General features: G+C 38.6%; 1 pseudogene; it reads left to right on the top strand.

The window, feature by feature from the left end:
* The first annotated feature begins 230 nt into the window (after positions 1-230).
* Positions 231-1,498, top strand: LOC118542684 (glyceraldehyde-3-phosphate dehydrogenase pseudogene; annotated as a pseudogene).
* Positions 1,499-23,968: the final 22,470 nt, after the last annotated feature.

Here is a 23,968-nt window from a genome sequence, read left to right as displayed (position 1 = left end):
TTGTTATAGCAGCAATATCAAATTAGTATAATAATAAAGCCATAAATAGTTTCATCGTAATCATTTTTAAATGTGTAATATAGATTTCTCAATGTATAATTTAAGCTTTTAAGCCTAGAATCTAAAATGGGCTTTTCCCCCACAACAACACTGTTTCTGAATTTTGATGTGATTTTCTCATAGCAAAACTGAATTTAAGAATATTACATTTAAAAATATTTTGAGGCTCTCTGCTCCTCCCCATTCGACAGACAGCCGCATCTTCTGGTGCAGTGCCAGCCGCGTCCCCGAGACACGATGGTGAAGGTTGGAGTGAACGGATTTGGCCATATTGGGCCCCTGGTCACCAGGGCTGCTTTTAACTCTGGCAAAGTGGATATTGTCCCCATCAATGACCTCTTCATTGACCTCAACTACATGGTCTACATGTTCCAGTATGATTCCACCCATGGCAAATTCCACGGCATAGTCAAGGCTGAGAACAGGAAGCTTGTCATCAATGGAAAGTCCATCTCCATCTTCCAGGGGTGAGATCCCGCCAACATCAAATGGGGTGATGCTGGTGCTGAGTATGTTGTGGAGTCCACTGGGGTCTTCACCACCATGGAGAAGGTTGGGGCTCACTTGAAGGGTGGGGCCAAAAGGGTCATCATCTCTGTTCCTTCTGCCGATGCCCCCATGTTGGTGATGGGTGTGAACCATGAGAAGTATGACAACTCCCTCAAGATTGTCAGCAATGCCTCCTGCACCACCAACTGCTTGGCTCCTCTGGCCAAGGTCATCCATGACAACTTCGGCATCGTGGAGTGACTCATGACCACCATCCATGCCATCACTGCCACCCAGAAGACCGTGGACGGCCCCTCTGGGAAGCTGTGGTGCGACAGCCGAGGGGCTGCCCAGAACATCATCCCTGCTTCCACTGGCGCTGCCAAGGCAGTGGGCAAGGTCATCCCCTGAGCTAAACGGGAAGCTCGCTGGCATGGCCTTCCATGTCCCCACCCCCAAAGTGTCCGTCGTGGATCTGACCTGCCACCTGGAGAAAGCTGCCAAATACGACAACAAGAAGATGGTGAAGCAGGCATCAGAGGGCCCCCTCAAGGGCATCCTGGGGTACACTGAGGACCAGGTTGTCTCCTGCGACTTTAACAGTGACACCCACTCCTCCACCTTCGATGCTGGGGCTGGCATTGCTCTCAATGACCACTTTGTCAAGCTCACTTCCTGGTATGACAATGAATTTGGCTACAGCAACTGGGTGGTGGACCTTATGGTCCACATGGCCTCCAAGGAGTAAGAGCCCCCTGGACCACCAGCCCCAGCGAGAGCAAGAGGAAGAGAGAGGCCCTCAGCTGCTGGGGAGTCCCTGCCCCAACTTATCCCCCAAAACACTGAGAATCTCTCAACCTCCACCGTTTCCATCCCAAACCCCCTGAAGAAGGGGAGGGGCTTGGGGAGCCCTACCTTGTCATGTACCATCAATAAAGTATACTGTACCCAGCCAAAAAATATATATATATATTTTGAATACTATCTAGATATAACATTGTCTAAATAGTTTTACATATAAGGAAATGTTATCAGGAGCATTAAACTTTCTAAATAATCATTAAAAGATTTATATTTCATTCTAAAATAGCCCTAATAGTCTCTTTTCTAATTTTGTCTCATATTCTTTTTCATGGAACTGTTTTAATCCTAGATAAGATATTTGAGAAACTCAAATGACTCATTTCCACACAACCAAACTTTTAAAGTTAAGTCAATAATATTTGGATATATGTGAGTAAAGTTTTAAAATCATGTTAAGCAAAGTCTCTGACAGAACTATTACTCAAATGTTGAACTTTTGGGGAACTTTATGGCTATTTTTCTATTTTCTCTTCAAGTCAGAAACATTTATATTTTCTATGTGCATGATTTTAGACAAGTTAGTTAACCTTTTCACCCAAGTGTGTCAGACAAGATTATTTAAGATTCCTTGATATTATGACTTTAAAACATGCATAGACATTTCATAAGAATGGTGAATATGAAAAAGCGTTACAAACATTTCCTATCCATGGATAAACTTAAAATGTTAAGCTTGAAGTCAAGCTTAATTACTGTTTCTCAGTATAGAGTCTGGATACATATTGCCACAATGCCTAATCTTATGTTTAGGGTGTTTTTCAAATGTGGCAGAAATTTCCCTAATTAAAATATGTTTTGCTGGCTCTTCAGGGAATGTAGGAGAGAAAGAGTGCATAGACCCCCTCAATAGAACCCTCTCCTTTTAGGGCCAGTGCTCATCCTTAACCAAGATCACATTGTGAAGTTCCTGCTGTGAGAGAAGAAAATGTATTAGGAGAGTTTAATTGGATTCCGTTAGCATTATCTAAAGCTCAGTACTACTTCCAAAGACTTCACTCGAAGATCTTTAGTTTCAGACATTCTTCCAAGGAGACAATGTTGTGTAATATTGGAGGATCTATCAGTAATATATCACATCAAAAATGAAACTACTTTTAAATCATTTTAAGGGATGCTAAAATACATTTAACAAAATATTTAAGATTAAAAAAATAAAAAAATAAAATCAAGCTTAAAATTACAACTATCAAAAATTAGTTAAAAAAAAAAAGAATTACCAAACTGATGGTTACCAGTGGGAAGGTAGGTGGAGGGATGGGTGAAATGGGTGATGGAGATTAAAGAGTACACTTACCTTGATGAGCACTGAGTAATGTACAGAATTGTTGAATCACTATACTGTACATCTGAAACTAATATAACCCTGCATGGTTTTTTATTCAAATTTTAGGTAGTTAACATACAGTGCAATATTGGTTTCAGGAATAGAATTCAGTGATTCATCACTTACATACAACACCCAGTGCTCATCACAACAAGTACCCTCCTTAATCCCCATCACCCATCTAGCCCATCTCCCACCCACCTTCCTCCATCAATCCTCACTTTATTGTCTACCCTTAAGAGTCTCTTGTGGTTTGTTTCCCTCTCTCCTTTTTTTCTTTTCCCCTTTCCCATATGTTTTCTTTCTTAAATTCCATGTATGAGTGAAATCATGTGGTATTTGTCTTTCTCTGACTTATTTCACTTAGCATAATACACTCTAGTTACATCCACATTGTTGCAAACGGCAAGATTTCATTATTTTTGATGGCTGAGTAATATTCCATTGTGTATATATACCACATCTTCTTTATCCATTCATCAGTCAATGGACATTTGGGCTCTTTCCATAGTTTCACTATTGTTGATAATGTTGCTATAAACATTGGGGTGCATGTACTCCTTCGAATCTGTATTTTTGTAACCTTTGGATAAATACCTAGTAGTGTAATTGCTGGATCATAGAGTAAGTTCTATTTTTAACTTTTGGAGGAACCTCCATATTGTTTTCACAGGTACAGTGCACCAGTCTGCATTCCTACCAACAGTGCATGAGGGTTCATTTTTCTCCACATTCTTGCCAATACTTTTTGTTTCTTATCTTTTTGATTTTAGTCATTCTGACAGATGTGAGGTGGTAATCTCATTGTGCTTTTGATTTGTATTTCCATGATGATAACTGATGTTGAGCATCTTTTCATGTGTTTGTTGGCCATCTGCATGTCTTCTTTGGAAAAGTGTCTATTCGTGTTTTCTGCCCATTTCATAACAGGATTATTTGGTTTGGGGGTGTTGAGTTTAGTAAATTCTTTACAGATTTTGGATACTAACCCTTTAGAAGATATGTCATTTGCAAATATCTTCTCCCATTCCATAGGCTGCCTTTGAGTTTTATTGATTGTTTCCTTTGCTGTGCTGAAGCTTTTTATCTTGATGAAGTCCCAATAGTTCATATTTTATTTTGTTTCCCTTGCCTCTGATGACATGTCTAGTAAGAAGTTGCTATGGCCGAGGTCAAAGAAGTTTCTGCCTCTGTTCTTATCTAGGATTTTGATGGTTTTCTGTCTCACATTTAGGTCTTTCATCCATTTTGAAATTATTTTTGTGTATCGTATAAGAAAGTGGTCCAGTTTCATTCTTCTGCATGTGGCTGTCCACTTTTCCCAACACCATTTGTTGAAGATACTTTTTTCCATCAGATATTCTTTCCTACTTTGTCAAAGATTAGTTGACCGTATAGTTGTGGGTCCATTTCTGGGTTTTCTATTCTGTTCCATTGATCTTTGTGTCTGTTTTTGTACCAGTACCATACTGTCTTGATGACTACAGCTTTGTAATACAGCTGGAAATCCAGAATCATGATGCCTCCAGTTTTGTGTTTCTTTTTCAAGATCACTTTGGCTATTCGAGATCTTTTGTGGTTCCATACAGATTTTAGGATTATTTGTTCTAACTCTGTGAAAAATGCTGGTGGTATTTTGATGGGGATTGCATTAAATATGTAGATTGCTTTGGGTAGTATAGACATTTTAACAATATTTGTTCTTCTAATCCATGAGCATGGAGTGCCTTTCCACTTCTTTGTGTCCTCTTCCATTTCTTTCATACGTGTTCTTTAGTTTTCAGAGTGCAGATCTTTTACCTCTTTAGTTAGATTTATTCCTAGGTATCATTGTTTTTGGTGCAATTTCAATGGGATCAATTTCCTGACTTCTTTTTCTGCTGCTTCATTATTGATATATAGAAATGCAGCAGATTTCTGCACACTGATTTTATATCTTGCAACTTTGCTGAATGCCTGTATTAGTTCTGGCAGTTTTTTGGTGGAATCTTTCAGGTTTTCTAGAGTATCATGTCATCTGCAAATAGTGAAAGTCTGACTTCTTCCTTGCCAATTGGGAAGCCTTTTAGTTCTTTCTATTTTCTGATTGCTGAGACTAAGACTTCCAGTACTATGTTAAATAGTCATGGTGAGAGTGGACATCCTTGTCTTGTTCCAAACCACAGGAAAAAGGCTCTCAGTTTTTCTCAGATATTAGCTGTGTGTCTTTCATATATGGCCTTTATGATGTTGAGGTCTATTCCATCCATCCTTCCTTTGTTGAGGCTTTTTTATCAAGAATGGATGCTGTATTTTGTCAAAAGCTTTTCCTGTATCTATTGACAGGATCATATGGTTCTAATCCTGTCTTTTATTAATGTGGTGTATCACATTGATCAATTTGTGAATACTGAACCACTCTTGCAGCCCAGGAATAAATCCCACTTGATCATGGTGAGTGATTCTTTTAATGTATTGTTGAATTCCATTTGCTAACATTTTATTAAGAATTTTTGCATCCATGTTCATCACGGATATTGGCCTGTAGTTCTCCTTTTTAGGGGCTTTGTCTGGTTTTGGAATCAAGGTAATGCTGGCTTCATAGAATGAGTTTGGAAGTTTTCCTTCCATTTCTACTTTTTGAAACAGTTTGAGAATAATAAATATTAATTCACATTTAAATGTCCGGTAGAATTATCCTGGGAAGCCATCTGGCCCAGGACTTTTGTTTGCTGGGAGATTCAATTTCTTTGCTGGTTGTGGGTCTGTTCAAATAATAAATGTAAAAAAACTCCCTGATAATAATACAATACAATAATACAATAATAGTAGGGGACTTTAACATCCCACTTACAGCAATGGACAGATCATCTAAGCAGAAAACCAACAAGGAAACAATCGCTTTGAATGATACGTTGGATTGGGTGGACTTAACAGATATATTCAGAGCATTTCACCCTAAAGCAGCAGAATATACATTCTTTTTGAGTGCACGTGGAACATTCTCCAGAAGAGATCACATACTGGATCACAAATCAGCCCTCAACAAGTACAAAAAGATCGAGATCACACCATGCATATTTTCAGACCACAACACTATGAAACTTGAATTCAACCACAAGAGAAAATTTGAAAGATCTCAAATACATGGAGGTAAAGAACATCCTGAATGAATGGGTTAATGAATGAATGGGTTAGAATGAATGGGTTAACCAGGAAATTAAAGAAGAAATAAAAAAATATGTGGAAGCAAATGAAAATGAAAACACGACAATACAAAACCTTTGGGATGCAGCAAAGGCCGTCCTAAGAGGGAAGTATATTGCAATACAGACCTACCTCAAGAAGCAAGTAAAATCTCAAATATACAACCTAACCTTACACTAAAGGAGCTAGAAAAAGAATAGCAAATAAAGCCTAAAGCCAGCAGAAAAAGGGAAATAATAAAGATTAGAACAGAAATAATTGATATAGAAACAAACAAACAAAAAAAAACAAATTAACAATTTGTAAAACAAATTAACGAAACTAAGCTGGGTCTTTGAAATAATTAATAAAATTGATGAACCCCTAGCCAAACTTATCAATAAGGAAAGAGAAAGGACCCAAATAGATAAAATCACAAATGAAAGAGGGAAGACCACAACCAACACCAAAGAAATACAAACAATTATAAGAGAATACTATGAAAAATTATATGCCAACAAAGTGGGCAATTGGAAGACATGGACAAATTCCTGGAAACTTACAAACTACCAAAACTGAAATAGGAAGAAATAGAAAATTTGAACAGACCCACAAGTATTGTTAAGTCTAAAATGAGTCTCTTGTAGGCATATAGATGGATCTTGGTTTTTATCCATTCTGATACCCTCTGTCTTTTGATTGAAGGATTTAACCAATTTACATTCAGAGTGATTATTGAAAAGATACGAATTTACTGCCACTGTATTACCTGTAGAGTTCGTGTTTCTGGTGATGTTCTCTGGTCCTTTCTAGTCTTTGTTGCTTTTGGTCTTTTTGTCTCCATTCAGAGTCCCCCTTAAAATTTCTTGCAGGGCTGGTTTAGTGGTCATGAACTCCTTTATTTTTTTGTTTGGGAAACTATTTCTCCTTCTATTCCGAATGACAGCCTTGCTGGATAAAGAATGCTTGGCCGCATATCTTTCCCATTCAGCATATTGAATATTTCCTGTCACTCTCTTCTGGCCTGCCAAGTTTCTGTGGACAGATCTGCTGCTAAACTTTTGTATCTACCCTCGTAGATTAAAGACCTTTTGTCCCTAGCTCCTTTCAGAGTTCTCTTTATCATTGTTTGCAAGTTTCACTATGATGTGTCTTGGTGTTGACCTGTTTTTGTTGATTTTGAGAGGCGTTCTCTGTGCGTCTTGGACTTGAATGCCTGTTTCCTCCCCCAGATTAGGGAAGTTCTCAGCTATAATTTGTTTGAATAAGCCTTCTGTCCCTTTTTCTCTCTCTTCATCTTCTGGGACTCCTATGATATGAATGTTATTACATTTTAATAAGTCGCTGAGTTTCCTAATTCTACCTTTGTGATCCATTAGCTTTCTTACCCTCTTCTTTTCAGCTTCATTATTTTCCATAATTTTATCTTCTGTATCTCTGATTTGCTCCTCTGTTTCATCCATCCTTGTTTTTATAGCATCCATTTGGGTTTGCATCTCAGTTATAGCATTTTTAATTTCAGCCTGACTAGATTTTAGTTCTTTTATCTCTGCAGTAAGGGATTCTCTAGGGTCTTCTATTCTTTTTTCAAGCCCAGCTAGTAACCTTATAATTGTTGTTTTAAATTCTAGTTCCAACACCTTACTTATATCTGTATTGATTAAATCCCTGGCTGTGAGTTCTACTTCTTGTTCTTTCTTTGGGATGAATTTCCCTGTCTTATCATTTTGCCCAGAAAAGAGAAGAAGAAAGAAAACAAAAAACAAACAAAAACAAACAAACAAAGAAAACAAAAAAATTAGATCCTGGGTGTGTTCTGGTCTGCTTGTTAGAAGAATCTAGATCCAAAAATATAAAATAAAATTAAATAAATAAAATAAACAAAATAATATATAATATAAAAATATATATGAATAAAAATTTTTAAATAATAAATTTTAAAAGGAATTGAAAAAAATAAGAAAATAAATGAAAAACTAATAACAAGAGTGGTGCCACACTCTATAGCCCTGGAGCTTAAAGTTCACACCCCCACTCTTCAGGGAGCCCTCACAGAGGAGCAATCACCCCTCTTGTGCCCCGGTTTCCATCAGAACCCTGTGTTCACCCTGCCTGTGTCTGAGCTTTTTTATCTCAAGCCCATGACTGAGTTTGAAAACTCCAAATTTTAGGGACTCCTGTGGGGCAGAGGTGCATTGTCCTCTGGTGGGGGGGGGGAGATGTCTCACTGCACTTTTGCCATTTGCTGGCCTGTCCCAGGAAAGCAGTCACATGACCGCACAGTGGTTCACAGTTCATGGCAAAACAGAACAGAAAGCCGGGCACCAAGACTCACTGCTTTCAGCCAGCTTCCACATTCCTCTATGCCTAGGAACAGGGCAGCACGTTGGCACCACCTGTTCTTCTTGCAACCAGGAGATACTCAGACCACCCTATCACTCCTGGGACTCTGCCCTGCTTTGCCACCTGAGCACCTTTAAGGCACGTCCCCCACAGTAGCAGACTTCTGAAAGTTCAGATTTTGTGCTCTGCTGCTTATGATACTTTGCAGTAGCTTCCACAAACAGATGTCCCTCCCTGCTACCATACCCATAGCTATATTTCCAAGTCAACTCCTACACCTCCTACCTTCCAAGAAGTGGTCACTTTTCTACTTATAGACTTCCAGTTTTTGTTCTCTCACACCTCCGATTGATTTCTTGGGGATTCAACATGATTTGATAACTATCTAGCTGTGTTCAAGGGATGAGACAAGTTTAGGGTCCCCTACTCCTCTGCCATCTTAACTCCTCCTATAACACTGTATGTTAACTATACTGGAATTAAAATTTTTTAAAAAAGGAAAAAATTAATTACCAATATTAATCAGGCAGTCATTGGGAAATGCTCAGCTTCACTTACACATATACCATAGATATGAGTGAATCCCCCAAAATACCACCCCCAACTTCTTCCTATTCTCTCAATAGCCACCACAGGTGTTTCAGATATCTAATGTTACTGATAATATAGAAAATGAAAAGTCTTATAAATATCATTGAGAAAGCTGAGGATCCTAGGGGAAAAAATGAATGAAATCTTTAGAGATTTCTATCAGAGAATATTTCAAAAGCAATTCATTCACAACCTTTCATTCCCCCATTCAACCTTTTAAAAGTCTCCAGCCCTGCCAGAATCTCAGCAATGAGCTATGAGGAAAGGCACTGTCTGTGGGTACAGCTAAAAAAGTCCACTCTCAAGGGCGCCTGGGTGGCTCAGTCGTTAAGCATCTGCCTTCGGCTCAGGTCATGATCCCAGGGTCCTGGGATCGAGCCCCACATCGGGCTCCCTGCTCAGTGGGAAGCCTGCTTCTCCCTCTCCCACTCCCCCTGCTTGTGTTCCTGCTCTCGCTGTCTCTCTCTCTCTGTCAAATAAATAAATAAAATATTTAAAAAAAAAAAGTCCACTCTCTCTGTAACCAGAGACCAAATCTTCATCTTATCAGTTTTCATAAGTCCTATGCCACTTTTCTGGTTTATCTTACAAACTGTTGACCTCAGCTGAAGACATACCAGCACTGACCATCACTTACTAACCTCTTGAAGACCTCTAAACAAAAAAATTAGAACAGAGTCCCCTTTAAAATATATGGGACTTATATTTTAATTTCTGATTCTTCTCTTAAATTTGTTCCATGTATTATAGGCTCATGTTATCTTAGAGTGAAACATGATTCCCTTTCCTGTGAAAAAGCAAAATATTGTCCTTTGGCAGACATATATTGTGTAAACTTGCCACTGAGCTATTTTGCATCTCATTACACAGTCTGATTTGCCAATAGCTAATTACAGCAGTCATTTACTTATTCCATCTTCACAGCATCATAGCAATAAAACAAGGAGTCTGATGGCATCACTTACATGGAATGCATTATGATAGAAGTGGATATCACATTCTTACATTCCTCTACTCACATGTATGCATTTATTCCTCCAGGCCTTCATGCCTGAAATAAATTTACTGGAATCCCAGCCTCTACTATAGGTTACGTCTACAACTCAAGAACATCCAGGCCAAGGACATAGTGTTCCATCTTTACAATCAAATACAGATTTCCCATTAAAAAGAAAATTCTCTATTTCAAAAGATTTAATGGTATAGTCTTTTAAAAATAATTCCAGATGGCTAAATTTTATGACTGAAAATATCCCACTACAAGAAATATTTTTGCTTTATTGTAATTTGAACTAATTTTCAGACACTAGAGGTCTTATCTCTTAATGTTTTCCTATAAGAGATAGGTTGGGTTTAGGACTTCCACCACATTTTCTTACATGATTTATTTCAGCTACTTTTGTACCTATTCACGATGACTTCACTCTTACTGACACATTTTCAGTGATTGTGCAAGACATGTTGATATTTTCCTACACTGTTTTGCTACTTTTTGTATCAACTTGGCCATCTTTTCTCACTCTGTTGCAACCCCACCCTTTTTTCTTTGAAGTCTCTGTCTACTTAAATTAAAAATAAATTTCATTGAGCTGAATGGCTTATTACATCAAAAGGAAAAAAATTCAAACAGAGCAGTGATTAAGTACATAACCTTTAACTGAAATGAATATTTCCAAAATAAACAACACTGAACAAATATTTCCCAATGGCCTATAGAGAGCTCATGTATAACACAATAGCTATGCTTTTATTTGCCCACATCATATTTCACAATAAATGTTTCCAGTGTTTAAACACAATATTAACATACAGATTCTTGTGATATTCAAGTAATCTGAAAATCAAGTAAATTGAACGAACTCCTTAGCCCCAGCTTCTATTGATTGAAGTCACATGACTGTAAGTCAGGTTAGTTGCCACTAGATGGCTCTATTTTAAGTTGCTCTCTGAAACAATATATGCCCTGTAATTAAAGATCTACGGTGAAAGCATAGGCATTGATGGTTAAAATTCTGGGGGGAAGGGGACAGGACACAAACTATATAATGCAATAAATTTTTATATTTCATTCAAGATATTATTTTGGAATTATCATTCTGAAGTAGCTAAATGTAACATATACATAGAAATGATGCAGGAAAAAATAGGAAAAAAAAATTCGACATACACTAACATGCTTTCTGTCACCTAAATGTATAAATTCTTTATCTCATGTAAGTTAAACATCCTAGTAGCCACCTCATTTTAAAATTAATTTTCAAATTTGGCTAGCACCTTTCCTTCAATGGCTTGGCTGACCCTCGTTTGTGACTCCATGAAGCCCCCTAGGCTTTTTAGTATATCTTCCATTACATAACTATGTGTCTTCCATAGGCCTATGGAGTCTGATTCACCAGGATCTAGTCTCCTTTATTTCAACTGTCATGTAACTGTTACATTTTTCTGCTTAGGCTAGGAAAACAAGATTTTCAGTCTGGTTGCTTCTAAAAGCAATCGCCTGTTAAAGGAACTATAGATGTCTTTGAGCACTTTGAAATACTTACGTTGAACATAATAAATGTCTTTGAAAACAAATAATCTTTAGATCCTTCATACCATGAACCATATGATTTTTTCCTCAGTTTTAATATAATCACCATGTGCCGAAACCTCACTACAACACATATCTTTCACAATCACACAATCATTCAGACCATCCTGCCTCTTTGTGGATGCAGTAGGTACCTAAACACATTTGTTAGATGAATGAAAGAATAGATGATGGAAGATTCTTTTTGTTGTGCCCTTCCTAATCTACCTGTGCAATTTGCAAAGAGTGATACACAGATATTCCTCAACTTATGATGAGTTGATGTCTTGATAAACCCATCATGGTTGAAAATATCATTAAGTCAAAAATGCACTTAATACACCTAACCTACCAAACATCATAGCTTAGCCTAGCCTACCTTAAATGTGCTCAGAACATTTACATTAGCCTACAGTTGGGCAAAATCATCTAACACAAAGCCTATATTATAATAAAGTGCTAAACAGCTCATGTAATTTACTGAATACTATACTGAAAGTGGAAAACAGAATGGCCATATGGGGAAAGAATGGTTATAAGGGTATCCGTTGTTTATCCTCATGATCACATGACTGACTGGGAAATGTAGCTCACTACTGCTGTCCAGCATCATGAAAGAGTATCATACCACATATCACCAGCCTGGGAAAATATCAAAATTCTAGTAGTATAGCTTCTACTGAAGGGGTATCACTTTTGCACCATCATAAAGTTGAAGAATCTTAAGTCAAACCTCCTGTCAACTTGGGGACTATCAGTAGTGAGAACTATAAATTTCTTGCTCTAGCATTGTCTTCTAGAATTTGTAAAATAAATAATAATCCAAAACTGTGTCCTAGATGTTTGCATTTTATGAGGAGTGGCTAGCAAATGTTGACATGTTCAAGCCATACGAATGAATTATTACATTTAAGACTCTGAGCATCTTGAAAATACCATTATTAGGGCCACAGTGTATACAACACCCCCTCCACAAAATCCCTACAATTGTAAAGCTACACAATTATGGGTCCCTTGGTCTAACTTCATATAGGACAAAATGAGAGATCCATCATATGGGAGCAAATCACAACCCATTGCCCTTTTTCAGGCTACCTGGTTTTCTCCCAGGTTCTGGAGAGGTATGTTGACCCTGAATCATATCACCACATAGTTTGCAGTGAAATCTGGAAAGTAAGTAGCCTGCTTAGCATTCCCTCCTTTGGGATGTAGCCTCCTTCTTCCCCTCACTGCCAGCTAACTGTGCAAAGAGTGTACGACTGTGGAAAGCAGGACAAGAACACAACTCTGTCACAGAACCCAACACAGCTGACACCTCAAGCAAGAAAGGACTACACACTCATTTAGCTGGCTTTTGTGTAGCCATTGCCTGAGGGTTGGGTTTTGGGGTTTTTTGGCATTAATTCAAAATGAATATCTGGTCCAACTTAAAATAGAAAATTTCCAATTTACCCACACACACAAAAAAGGTTTTTTTTAATGTTTTGTCATAAGTGAATGAAATATGTTTCCATCTCATCAGAGTTTCTATGGGAAAAACACCTAAAAATTAACATTACTAAATTTTCTTTTACCAACCTAGTAGTAGAGCACATGTGCCCAGGGGTAGGGTTTTTTAAAAAGGTAGGAAATCAAAACAGAAGGAAAGATAGTTTCCCAGACAAACAAATTAAAGGTGTTCATGACCACTGAATCAGCCCTACAAGAAATGTTTAAGGGGACTCTTTGAGTGGAAAGGAAAGATCATTAGTAAAAGTAAGAAAAGCAGGAAGCACAAAAGCAATAAAACTAAGTATATCTGTAAAAATCAGTCAAGAGGGCAACCCTGTCAGGATCCCTCACTCTTGAGAGCTTTTTCTGTGTCTTTACTTAATAAACTTCTATCGCTTTACTCACAAAAAAAAAAAAATCAGTCATGGGACTCACAAAATAAGAGTATAAAGTATGACATCATATACCTAAAACTTGGGAAGAAGAGGAGTAAAGAATGGGTTCAAACTTAAGCAACCATCAACCTAATATAGACTGTTATATGAATAAGATGTTATATACAAACCAATGGTGACCACAAATCAAAAACCAGTAATAAGGGGCGGAGCAAGATGGTGGAGGAGTAGGAGACCTGGATTTCGTCTCCTCTCAGGAATTCAGCTGGGTAGGGATCAAACCATTCTGAACACCTACAAACTCAACAGGAGATAGAAGAAAAGAAGAGCAACAACTCTCTGAACAGAAAAGCGACCACTTTCTGGAAGGTAGGACGTGCGGAGAAGTGAATCCGAGGCGATATTCGGGAGGATAGACGGCGGGGGAGAGGCCTCTGTCAGCCGCTTCTGGCAAGTGATAGAGCCACGGAGCACAAAATCGGAACTTTTAGAAGTCTGCTCCGCTGAGGGACGTCACTCTGGTGGCTAAGCGGGGGGTGGAACCCTCGTGGGACAGTGTGGTCTCAGGACCCTCGGGGTCACAGAAAGACCGGGGGTGCCTGAGTGCGGCAGAGCTCCCAGGTATCGGAGCAGGGAAGCCGGCTGCAGAGACAGAGCCGAGGCGCGGGTTCTCAGCTCGGGGTTGCCATAAACCATGATCCGCGGCACAGTCGGGCCACTGCTCCTCCAGCAGGGACCCAACAAGCAGCAGATCCGGGGAGACTCACCTTCTTCCCCCGGGAGGAGAGGTGCGGGAGCGCACCGCAGGGATCTGCTGGGTTTGGAGACTCCACCCGGGGCCGGATGCCAGAGATAGAAACGCGCGGTCACAGGCCGGGTGAGCACGGAGTGCGGCCGGAGACCTGGGGAGACGGGAGTGACTGACTGCTTTTCTCTGGGGGCTCACTGAGGAGCGGGGCCCTGAGTTCTCGGCTCCTACGGGGCGGAGACTGGGAGGTCGCCATTTTCACTCTCCGCCTCCAAAGCTGTACGGAAAGCTTGCAGGGAACAAAAGCTCCAGAGAGCAAACCCGAGCAGATTACTTAGCCTGGACCGGCAAGGGCGGGGCAATTCCGCCTCCCGCAAGGACATTTGGGAACCACGGCAACAGGCCCCTCCCCCAGAAGATCAGCGAGAACAGCCAGCCAAGACCAAGTTTACCGATCAATGAGAACGGCAGAACTCCAGTGCTAGGGGAACACTGCACATAGAATCCATGGCTTTTTTACCATGATTCTTTAGTCTTTCAAAGTAAATTATTTTTTTTAACTGTCTTTTTTCTTTTTTCTTTTTTTCTTTTTTTTTGAATTTTTCTTTTTCCCTTTTTCAACCAACATCTTATCAATCCCTTTTTTAAAAAAAATTTTTATTTTTCATTTTTAGAGTCATATTCTATCCCTTCATAGTAGTTACCGGTATTTTTGGCATATATATATAAGTTGTTCTCTCTTTAAAATTTTGAGATAGTTTCTTCTAACAGATCAAAATATACTCTAAATCTCTAGTGTATGGTTTTTTTCTACTCCCCTGCCTGATCACATTCTCTCCCTTTTTTCTTTTTTTTTTTAAATCCTCTTCTTTCTTTTTTCAAACAACTTATCAATTCCTTCTATAAAACTTTTTATAATTTCCATTTTTACAGTCATATTCCATCCCTTCATCATATCAACCCTTATTTTTGTACATATATAAGTTTTTCTTTCTTTAAAATTTTGGGAGGCACTTTCTTTTAACAGACCAAAATACACCCAAAATCTAGTGTGTGGCACTGATCTATAATCCAGCCTGATCATATTTGATCACATTCTGTTTTTGTTTTGTTTTGTTTTGTTTTGTTTTGTTCTGTTTTTGTTTGTTTTTATCTTTATCTTTATCTTTTTCTTTTTTCTTTTTTTCTTTCTTTTTCCTTTTTCTCTCTTTCCCTTTCTTTTCCCACTGCTTCAGGTCTTTTCTGATTTGCTTAGAGTATATTTTCTGGGGATGTTGTTACCCTGCTAGCATTTTGTTCTCTCATTAATCTATTCTCCTCTGCACAAAATGACAAGATGGAAAAAATCACCTCAACAAAAAGAACAAGAGGTAGTACCGACAGCCAGGGACCTACTCAATACGGACATTAGTACGATGTCAGATCTAGAGTTCAGAATCATCACTTTAAAGATACTAGCTGGGCTTGAAAAAAGCATGGAAGTTATTAGAGAAACCCTTTCTGGAGAAGTAAAAGAGCTAAAATCTAACCAAGTAGAAATCAAAAAGGCTATTAATGAGGTGCAATCAAATATGGGGGCGCTAACTGCGAGGATAAATGAGTCAGAAGAAAGAATCAGTGAGATAGAAGACCAAATGATGGAAAATAAAGAAGCTGAGAAAAAGAGAGATAAACAACTACTGGATCACGAGGGCAGAATTCGAGAGATAAACGATACCATAAGACGAAACAACATTAGAATAATTGGGATCCGAGAAGAAGAAGAAAGAGAGAGAGGGGCAGAAGGTATAATGGAGCAAATTATAGCAGAGAACTTCCCTAATTTGGGGAAGGAAACAGGCATCAAAATCCAGGAAGCACAGAGAACCCCTCTCAAAATCAATAAAAATAGGTCAACACCCCGACATCTAATAGTAAAACTTACGAGTCTCAGAGACAAAGAGAAAATCCTGAAAGCAGCTCGGGAGAAGAGATATGTAACCTACAATGGTAGAAACATTAGATTGGCAACAGACTTATCCACAGAGACCTGGCAGGCCAGAAAGGACTGGCAGGACATATTCAGAGCACTAAATGAGAAAAATATGCAACCAAGAATACTATATCCAGCTAGGCTGTCATTGAAAATTGAAGGAGAGATAAAAAGCTTCCAGGACAAACAAAAGCTAAAGGAATTTGCAAACACGAAACCAGCCCTACAAGAAATCTTGAAAGGGGTCCTCTAAGCAAAGAGAGAGCCTAAAAGCAACATAGACCAGAAAGGAACACAAACAATATACAGTAACAGTCACTTTACAGGCAATACAATGGCACTAAATTCCTATCTTTCAATAGTTACCCTGAATGTAAATGGGCTAAATACCCCAATCAAAAGACACAGGCTATCAGATTGGATTAAAAAACAAGACCCATCGATATGCTGTCTGCAAGAGACTCATTTTAGAACCAAAGACACCCCCAGATTTAAAGTGAGGGGGTGGAAAACCATTTACCATGCTAACGGACACCAAAAGAAAGCTGGGGTGGCAATCCTTATATCAGACAAATTAGATTTTAAATCAAAGACTGTAATAAGAGATGAGGAAGGATACTATATCCTACTTAAAGGGTCTATCCAACAAGAAAATCTAACAATTGTAAATATCTATGCCCCTAACATGGGAGCAGCCAATTATATAAGGAAATTAATAACAAAAGCAAAGAAACACATCGACAACAATACAATAATAGTGGGGCACTTTAACACCCCCCTCACTGAAATGGACAGATCGTCTAAGCAAAAGATCAACAAGGAAATAAAGACTTTAAATGACACACTGGACCAAATGGACTTCACAGACATATTCAGAACATTCCATCCCAAAGCAACGGAATACACATTCTTCTCTAGTGCCCATGGAACATTCTCCAGAATAGATCACATCCTAGGTCACAAATCAGGTCTCAACCGGTACCAAAAGATTGGGATCATTCCCTGCATATTTTCAGACCACAATGCTTTGAAACTAGAACTCAATCACAAGAGGAAAGTCGGAATGAACTCAAATACATGGAGGCTAAAGAGCATCCTACTAAAGAATGAATGGGTCAACCAGGAAATTAAAGCAGAATTAAAAAAATTCATGGAAACCAATGAAAATGAAAACACAACTATTCAAAATCTTTGGGATACAGCAAAGGCAGTCCAAAGAGGAAAGTATATAGCAATACAAGCCTTTCTCAAGAAACAAGAAAGGTCTCAAGTACACAACCTAACCCTACACCTAAAGGAGCTGGAGAAAGAACAGCAAATAAAGCCTAAACCCAGCAGGAGAAGAGAATATTATAATAAAGATCAGAGCAGAAATCAATGAAATAGAAACCAAAAGAACAGTAGAACAGATCAACGAAACAAGGAGCTGGTTCTTTGAAAGAATTAACAAGATTGATAAACCCCTGGCCAGACTTATCAAAAAGAAAAGAGAAAGGACCCAAATCAACAAAATCATGAATGAAAGAGGAGAGATCACAACCAACACCAAAGAAATACAAACAATTATAAGAACATATTATGAGCAACTCTATGCCAGCAAATTAGATAACCTGGAAGAAATGGATGCATTCTTAGAGATGTATCAACTACCAAAACTGAACGAGGAAGAAATAGAAAACCTGAACAGACCTATAACCACTAAGGAAATTGAAGCAGTCATCAAAAATCTCCCAAAACACAAAAGCCCAGGGCCAGATGGCTTCCCAGGGGAATTCTACCAAACATTTCAAGAAGAATTAATACCTATTCTTCTGAAACTGTTCCAAAAAATAGAGATGGAAGGAAAACTTCCAAACTCATATTATGAGGCCAGCATTACCTTGATCCCAAAACCAGACAAAGACGCCATCAAAAAGGAGAATTACAGACCAATATCCCTGATGAACATGGATGCAAAAATTCTCACCAAAATACTAGCCAATAGGATCCAACAGTACATTAAAAGGATTATTCACCACGACCAAGTCGGATTTATCCCTGGGCTGCAAGGTTGGTTCAACATCCGCAAATCAATCAACGTGATACAATACATTAACAAAAGAAAGAACAAGAATCATATGATCCTCTCAATAGATGCAGAAAAAGCATTTGACAAAGTACAGCATCCTTTCTTGATCAAAACTCTTCAGAGTATAGGGATAGAGGATACATACCTCAATATCATAAAAGCCATCGATGAAAAACCTACAGCGAATATCATTCTCAATGGGGAAAAACTGAGAGCTTTCCCCCTAAGGTCAGGAACACGGCAGGGATGTCCACTATCACCACTGCTATTCAACATAGTATTGGAAGTCCTAGCCACAGCAATCAGACAACAAAAAGAAATAAAAGGCATCCAAATCAGCAAAGAAGAAGTCAAACTCTCACTCTTTGCAGATGATATGATACTTTATGTGGAAAATCCCAAAGACTCCACCCCAAAACTGCTAGAACTCATACAGGAATTCAGTCAAGTGGCAGGATATAAAATCAATGCACAGAAGTCAGTGGCATTCCTATACACCAACAACAAGTCAGAAGAAAGAGAAATTAAGGAGTCGATCCCATTTACAATTGCACCCAAAACCATAAGATACCTAGGAATAAATCTAACCAAAGAGGCAAAGGATCTGTACTCAGAAAACTATAAAATACTCATGAAAGAAATTGAGGAAGACACAAAGAAATGGAAAAACGTTCCATGCTCATGGATTGGAAGAACAAATATTGTGAAGATGTCAATCCTACCTAGAGCAATCTACACATTCAATGCAATCCCCATCAAAATACCATCCACTTTTTTCAAAGAAATGGAACAAATAATCCTAAAATTTGTATGGAACCAGAAAAGACCCCGCATAGCCAGAGGAATGTTGAAAAAGAAAAGCAAAGCTGGCGGCATCACAATTCCGGACTTCCAGCTCTACTACAAAGCTGTCATCATCAAGACAGTATGGTACTGGCACAAAAACAGACACATAGATCAATGGAACAGAATAGAGAGCCCAGAAATGGACCCTCAACTCTATGGTCAACTAATCTTTGACAAAGCAGGAAAGAATGTCCAATGGAAAAAAGACAGTCTCTTCAACAAATGGTGTTGGGAAAATTGGACAGCCACATGCTGAAGAATGAAACTGGACCATTTCCTTACACCACACACAAAAATAGACTCCAAATGGTTGAAAGACCTCAATGTGAGACAGGAGTCCATCAAAATCCTAGAGGAGAACACAGGCAGCAACCTCTTCGACCTCAGCCGCAGCAACTTCTTCCTAGAAACATCGCCAAAGGCAAGGGAAGCAAGGGCAAAAATGAACTATTGGGACTTCATCAAGATAAAAAGCTTTTGCAAAGCAAAGGAAACAGTCAACAAAACCAAAAGACAACTGACAGAATGGGAGAAGATATTTGCAAATGACATATCAGATAAAGGGCTAGTATCCAAAATCTATAAAGAACTCATCAAACTCAACACCAAAAGAACAAAGAATCCAATCAAGAAATGGGCAGAAGACATGAACAGACATTTTTCCAAAGAAGACATCCAAATGGCCAACAGACACATGAAAAAGTGTTCAATATCGCTCGGCATCAGGGAAATCCAAATCAAAACCTCAATGAGATACCACCTCACATTAGTCAGAATGGCTAAAATTAACAAGTCAGGAAATGACAGATGTTGGCGGGGCGGGGATGCGGAGAAAGGGGAACCCTCCTACACTGTTGGTGGGAATGCAAGCTGGTGCAGCCACTCTGGAAAACAGTATGGAGGTTCCTCAAAAAGTTGAAAATAGAGCTACCATATGATCCAGCAATTGCACTACTGGGTATTTACCCCAAAGATACAAAAGTAGGGACCCGAAAGGGTATGTGCACCCCGATGTTTATAGCAGCAATGTCCACAATAGCCAAACTGTGGAAAGAGCCAAGATGTCCATCAACAGATGAATGGATAAAGAAGATGTGGTATATATATACAATGGAATATTATGCAGCCATCAAAAGGAATGAGATCTTGCCATTGGCAACGACGTGGATGGAGCTGGAGGGTATTATGCTGAGCGAAATAAGTCAATCAGAGAAAGACATGTATCATATGACCTCACTGATATGAGGAATTCTTAATCTCAGGAAACAAACTGAGGGTTGCTGGACTGGGGGGTGGGGTGGGAGGGATGGGGTGACTGGGTGATGGACACTGGGGAGGGTATGTGCTCTGGTAAGCGCTGTGAATTGTGCAAGACTGTTGAATCTCAGATCTGTACCTCTGAAACAAATAATGCAATATATGTTAAGAAAGAAAAAAAGGAGAATGTAGCAGGAGGGGAAGAATGAAGGGGGGGAATCGGAGGGGGAGAAGAACCATGAGAGACGATGGACTCTGAAAAACAAACTGAGGGTTCTAGAGGGGAGGGGGGTGGGAGGATGGGTTAGCCTGGTGATGGGTATTGAGGAGGGCACATTCTGCATGGAGCACTGGCTGTTATGCACAAACAATGAATCATTGAACACTATATCTAAAACTAATGATGTAATGTATGGGGATTAACATAACAATAAAAAAATTAAAAAAAAAAACCAGTAATAGACAGGCAAAAAATAAAGAGGAAAGAATCCAAGTACATCACTAAAGAAAGCCAATTTATGGTGAGAGAAGAGAACAAGAGTAGAAAGGAAAAGATCTAAAGACCCATGAAACAGATAACAAAATGTCAATAAATACATACCTGTCAGTGATCACTTTGAATGTAAATGGACTAAATGCTTCAATCAAAAGACACTGGGTGACAGAATGGATAAAAAAAGAAGACCCATCTATATGCTGCCTACAAGAGATTTATTTTAGACCTAAAGACACATGCAGATTGAAAGTGAGGGAATGAAGAAACATTTATCATGCAAATGGATGTGGAAAGAAAGCTGCAGTGACAATACTTATAACAGACAAAGTAGACTTTAAAACAAAGACTGACAAGAGACAAAGAAAGACACTATACTGTCAGAAGGAAACAATCCAACAAGAAGACATAACAATTGTAAATATGCACCCCAATTGGGAACACCCAAATACATAAAAAGTTAATAACAAACATAAAGGAAATAATTGCTAGTAATAAATAATAGTAGGAGACCTTAAAACCCAACTTACATCAATGGATAGGTCATCTAAACAGAAAATCAACAAGGAAACCATGGCTTTGAATGACATACTGGACCAGATGGATTTAATAGATATATTCAGGACATTCCATCCTAAAACAGAAAAATATACATTCTTTTCAAGTGCACATGGAACATTCTCCAGAAGAGATCACATATTAGGCACAAAACAAGTCTCAACAAGTTCAAAAAGATCAAAGTTATACCATACATCTTTTTTTAACCACAACACTATGAAACTAGAAATCAACCACAAGAAAAAATCTGGAACGAGCACAAATATATAGAGATTAAATAACATGCTACTAAACAATGAATGGGTCAACCAAGAAATCAAAGAAGAAGTCAAAAAATACACTGAGACAAATGAAAATGAAAAAAACAATGGTGCAAAATCTTTGGGATGCAGCAAAAGCAGTTCTGAGAAGGAAGTTCATAGCAATACAGGCCTACCTCAAGAAGCAAGAAAAATCTCAAATACACAACCTAACCTTACACCTAAAGGAGTTTGAAAAAGAAGAACAAATAAAACCCCAAACCAGCAGAAGGAAGGAAATAATAAAGATTAGAGCAGAAATAAACAAAGAAACTTAAAAAACAATAGAACAGATCGATGAAACCAGGAGCTGCTGCTTTGGAAAGATCAACAAAATTGATAAACCTCTAGCCAGACTCATCCAAAAAATAAGAGAGAGGACTCAAATAAACAAAATCAGAAATGAAAGAGGAGAAATAACAACTGACATCACAGAAATACAAAAGATTTTAAGAGAATATTATGAAAAATTATATGCCAACAAACTGGACAATCTAGAAGAAATGGATAAATTCCTAGAAACATATAACCTACCAAAACTGAAGCAGGAAGAAATACAAAATTTGAACAGACCCACTACCAGCAATGAAATTGAATCAGTAATCAAAAAACTCCCAACAAACAAAAGTCCAGGATCAGACAGCCACACAAGTGAATTCTACCAAACATTTACTTATTTTTTCTAAGATATTTTTTTATTTGTCAGAGAGAGAGTGACAGTGAACACAAGCAAGGGGAACAGCAGGCAGAGGGAGAAGCAGGCTCCCCACTGAGCAAGGAGCCGGATGCGGGACTCGATCCCAGGACCCTGGGATCATGACCTGAGCTGAAGGCACAAGATCAGGAGCAGATGGGAGGGAAAAGGAGGGCCTCCACATCATCTCACACATCAGACACCTGCTTTCCTACAGGTTGTCCAAAGTGGCACTGGAAGGTTAAGTTACACAACATAAGGTAAGTTCACAGACTATGTCCAATTTCAAGCACCATGAGCAAAACGTGGGATAGCAGAAACATGATGTGGTAATAATAATAACAACAATCAAAATATACTGAGTAAGTACTAGGTGCCAAACACTCTTTTATATATTTAGCATATGTTAATTCATTTAGCATTAAAAGGATAAGAGCCATTTGTAGGCTAAGAGCAGGAAGCAGTGTGGGATCAAAATGGGTTATCTCCTCAAACCTTCATGCCATTTTTAACCTCAATAAACCACAGGCCTTTGTCTCAATATACTTCAATATCTACATGTGTGCCAAAATCATCATTTTGGCAGACAATTTTCATTACTGAGACAAATAATTTGGAAGGAAGGAAGGAAGGAAGGAAGGAAGGAAAGAAGGAAAGAAGGAAAGAAGGAAAGAAGGAAAGAAAAGAGGAAGAGAGTATATTTTGCAGCCAAACTCATGCTGTCCAGCCCTATGGGAAGTTTCCTTTCTAAGCCTCAACCTATTCTTATCAGAATGGAGTTGTCTTTATGAATAGTTATTTCTCCAGTCCAAGCCTATACCAGGGTAACAGGGACCCTCTACTAGGTCGTAATTTATATCAGCCTCATTGATACTAAAAATAAAATATTAACTTTTCTCTATTAATGCCTGATATCTAAACTGTATGCCTTGCTTTGTAAGCAAAAATGTAGAACCCCTGTACTTGGGGGTCTGTCAGTGGCCCTGCCCTCAAACTGACTGCTAATAAAGGACCATATCAGACAAATCAATAAGAAAATGGCACAAGGGGCGCCTGGGTGGCTCAGTTAGTTAAGCGTCTGCCTTCAGCTCGGGTCATGATCCCAGGGTCCTGGGATCGAGCCCTGCGTTGGGCTCCCTGCTCATTGGAAAGCCTGCTTCTCCCTCTCCCTCTGCCTCTCCCCGTTTGTGCTCTGTCTCTCAAATAAATAAATAAAATCTTTAAAAAACAAAACAAAAGCAAAAAAATGGCACAAGATTTGAACAGACATTCAACAAAAGATAACATCCAAATGGCTTAAAAACATAGGAAACAATATTCAATGTCATTGGTCATAAGTGAAATAGAAACTAAAATCACTCTAAGGTGCCACCTGACACTGACCAAAACGGCTACAACGAAAGACTCTCAATACCAAGTACCGGCAAGGATGGGAAGCAGATGGAACTCTCAGACACTGTCTGAAGGGTATAAAATGAAAACCTGCTTGTCAGTATTTATTAAAACTGAGTGTATAGATGCAGTATAATGAAGCAATTCTACTCCTAGATATATACTCAACAAAAATGTATACATACATCACAAACAGACATCTACAGCACTCTTTATAATGGCAACATTATTCATAATTGCCAAAAACTGGAAATTACCCCATCCACAGTGGAATGTACATATAAATTATGTTATATTCCTATAATGAAAAACTACACAATAATGAAAATTGGTGATCTACAACTATACTC

Source organism: Halichoerus grypus, chromosome 2 (assembly GCF_964656455.1).
Source record: "Halichoerus grypus chromosome 2, mHalGry1.hap1.1, whole genome shotgun sequence".
Classification (NCBI taxonomy): Eukaryota; Metazoa; Chordata; class Mammalia; order Carnivora; family Phocidae; genus Halichoerus; species Halichoerus grypus.
Note: the sequence above shows the minus strand (reverse complement) of the source record. Positions and strands in the feature narration are given on the sequence as shown.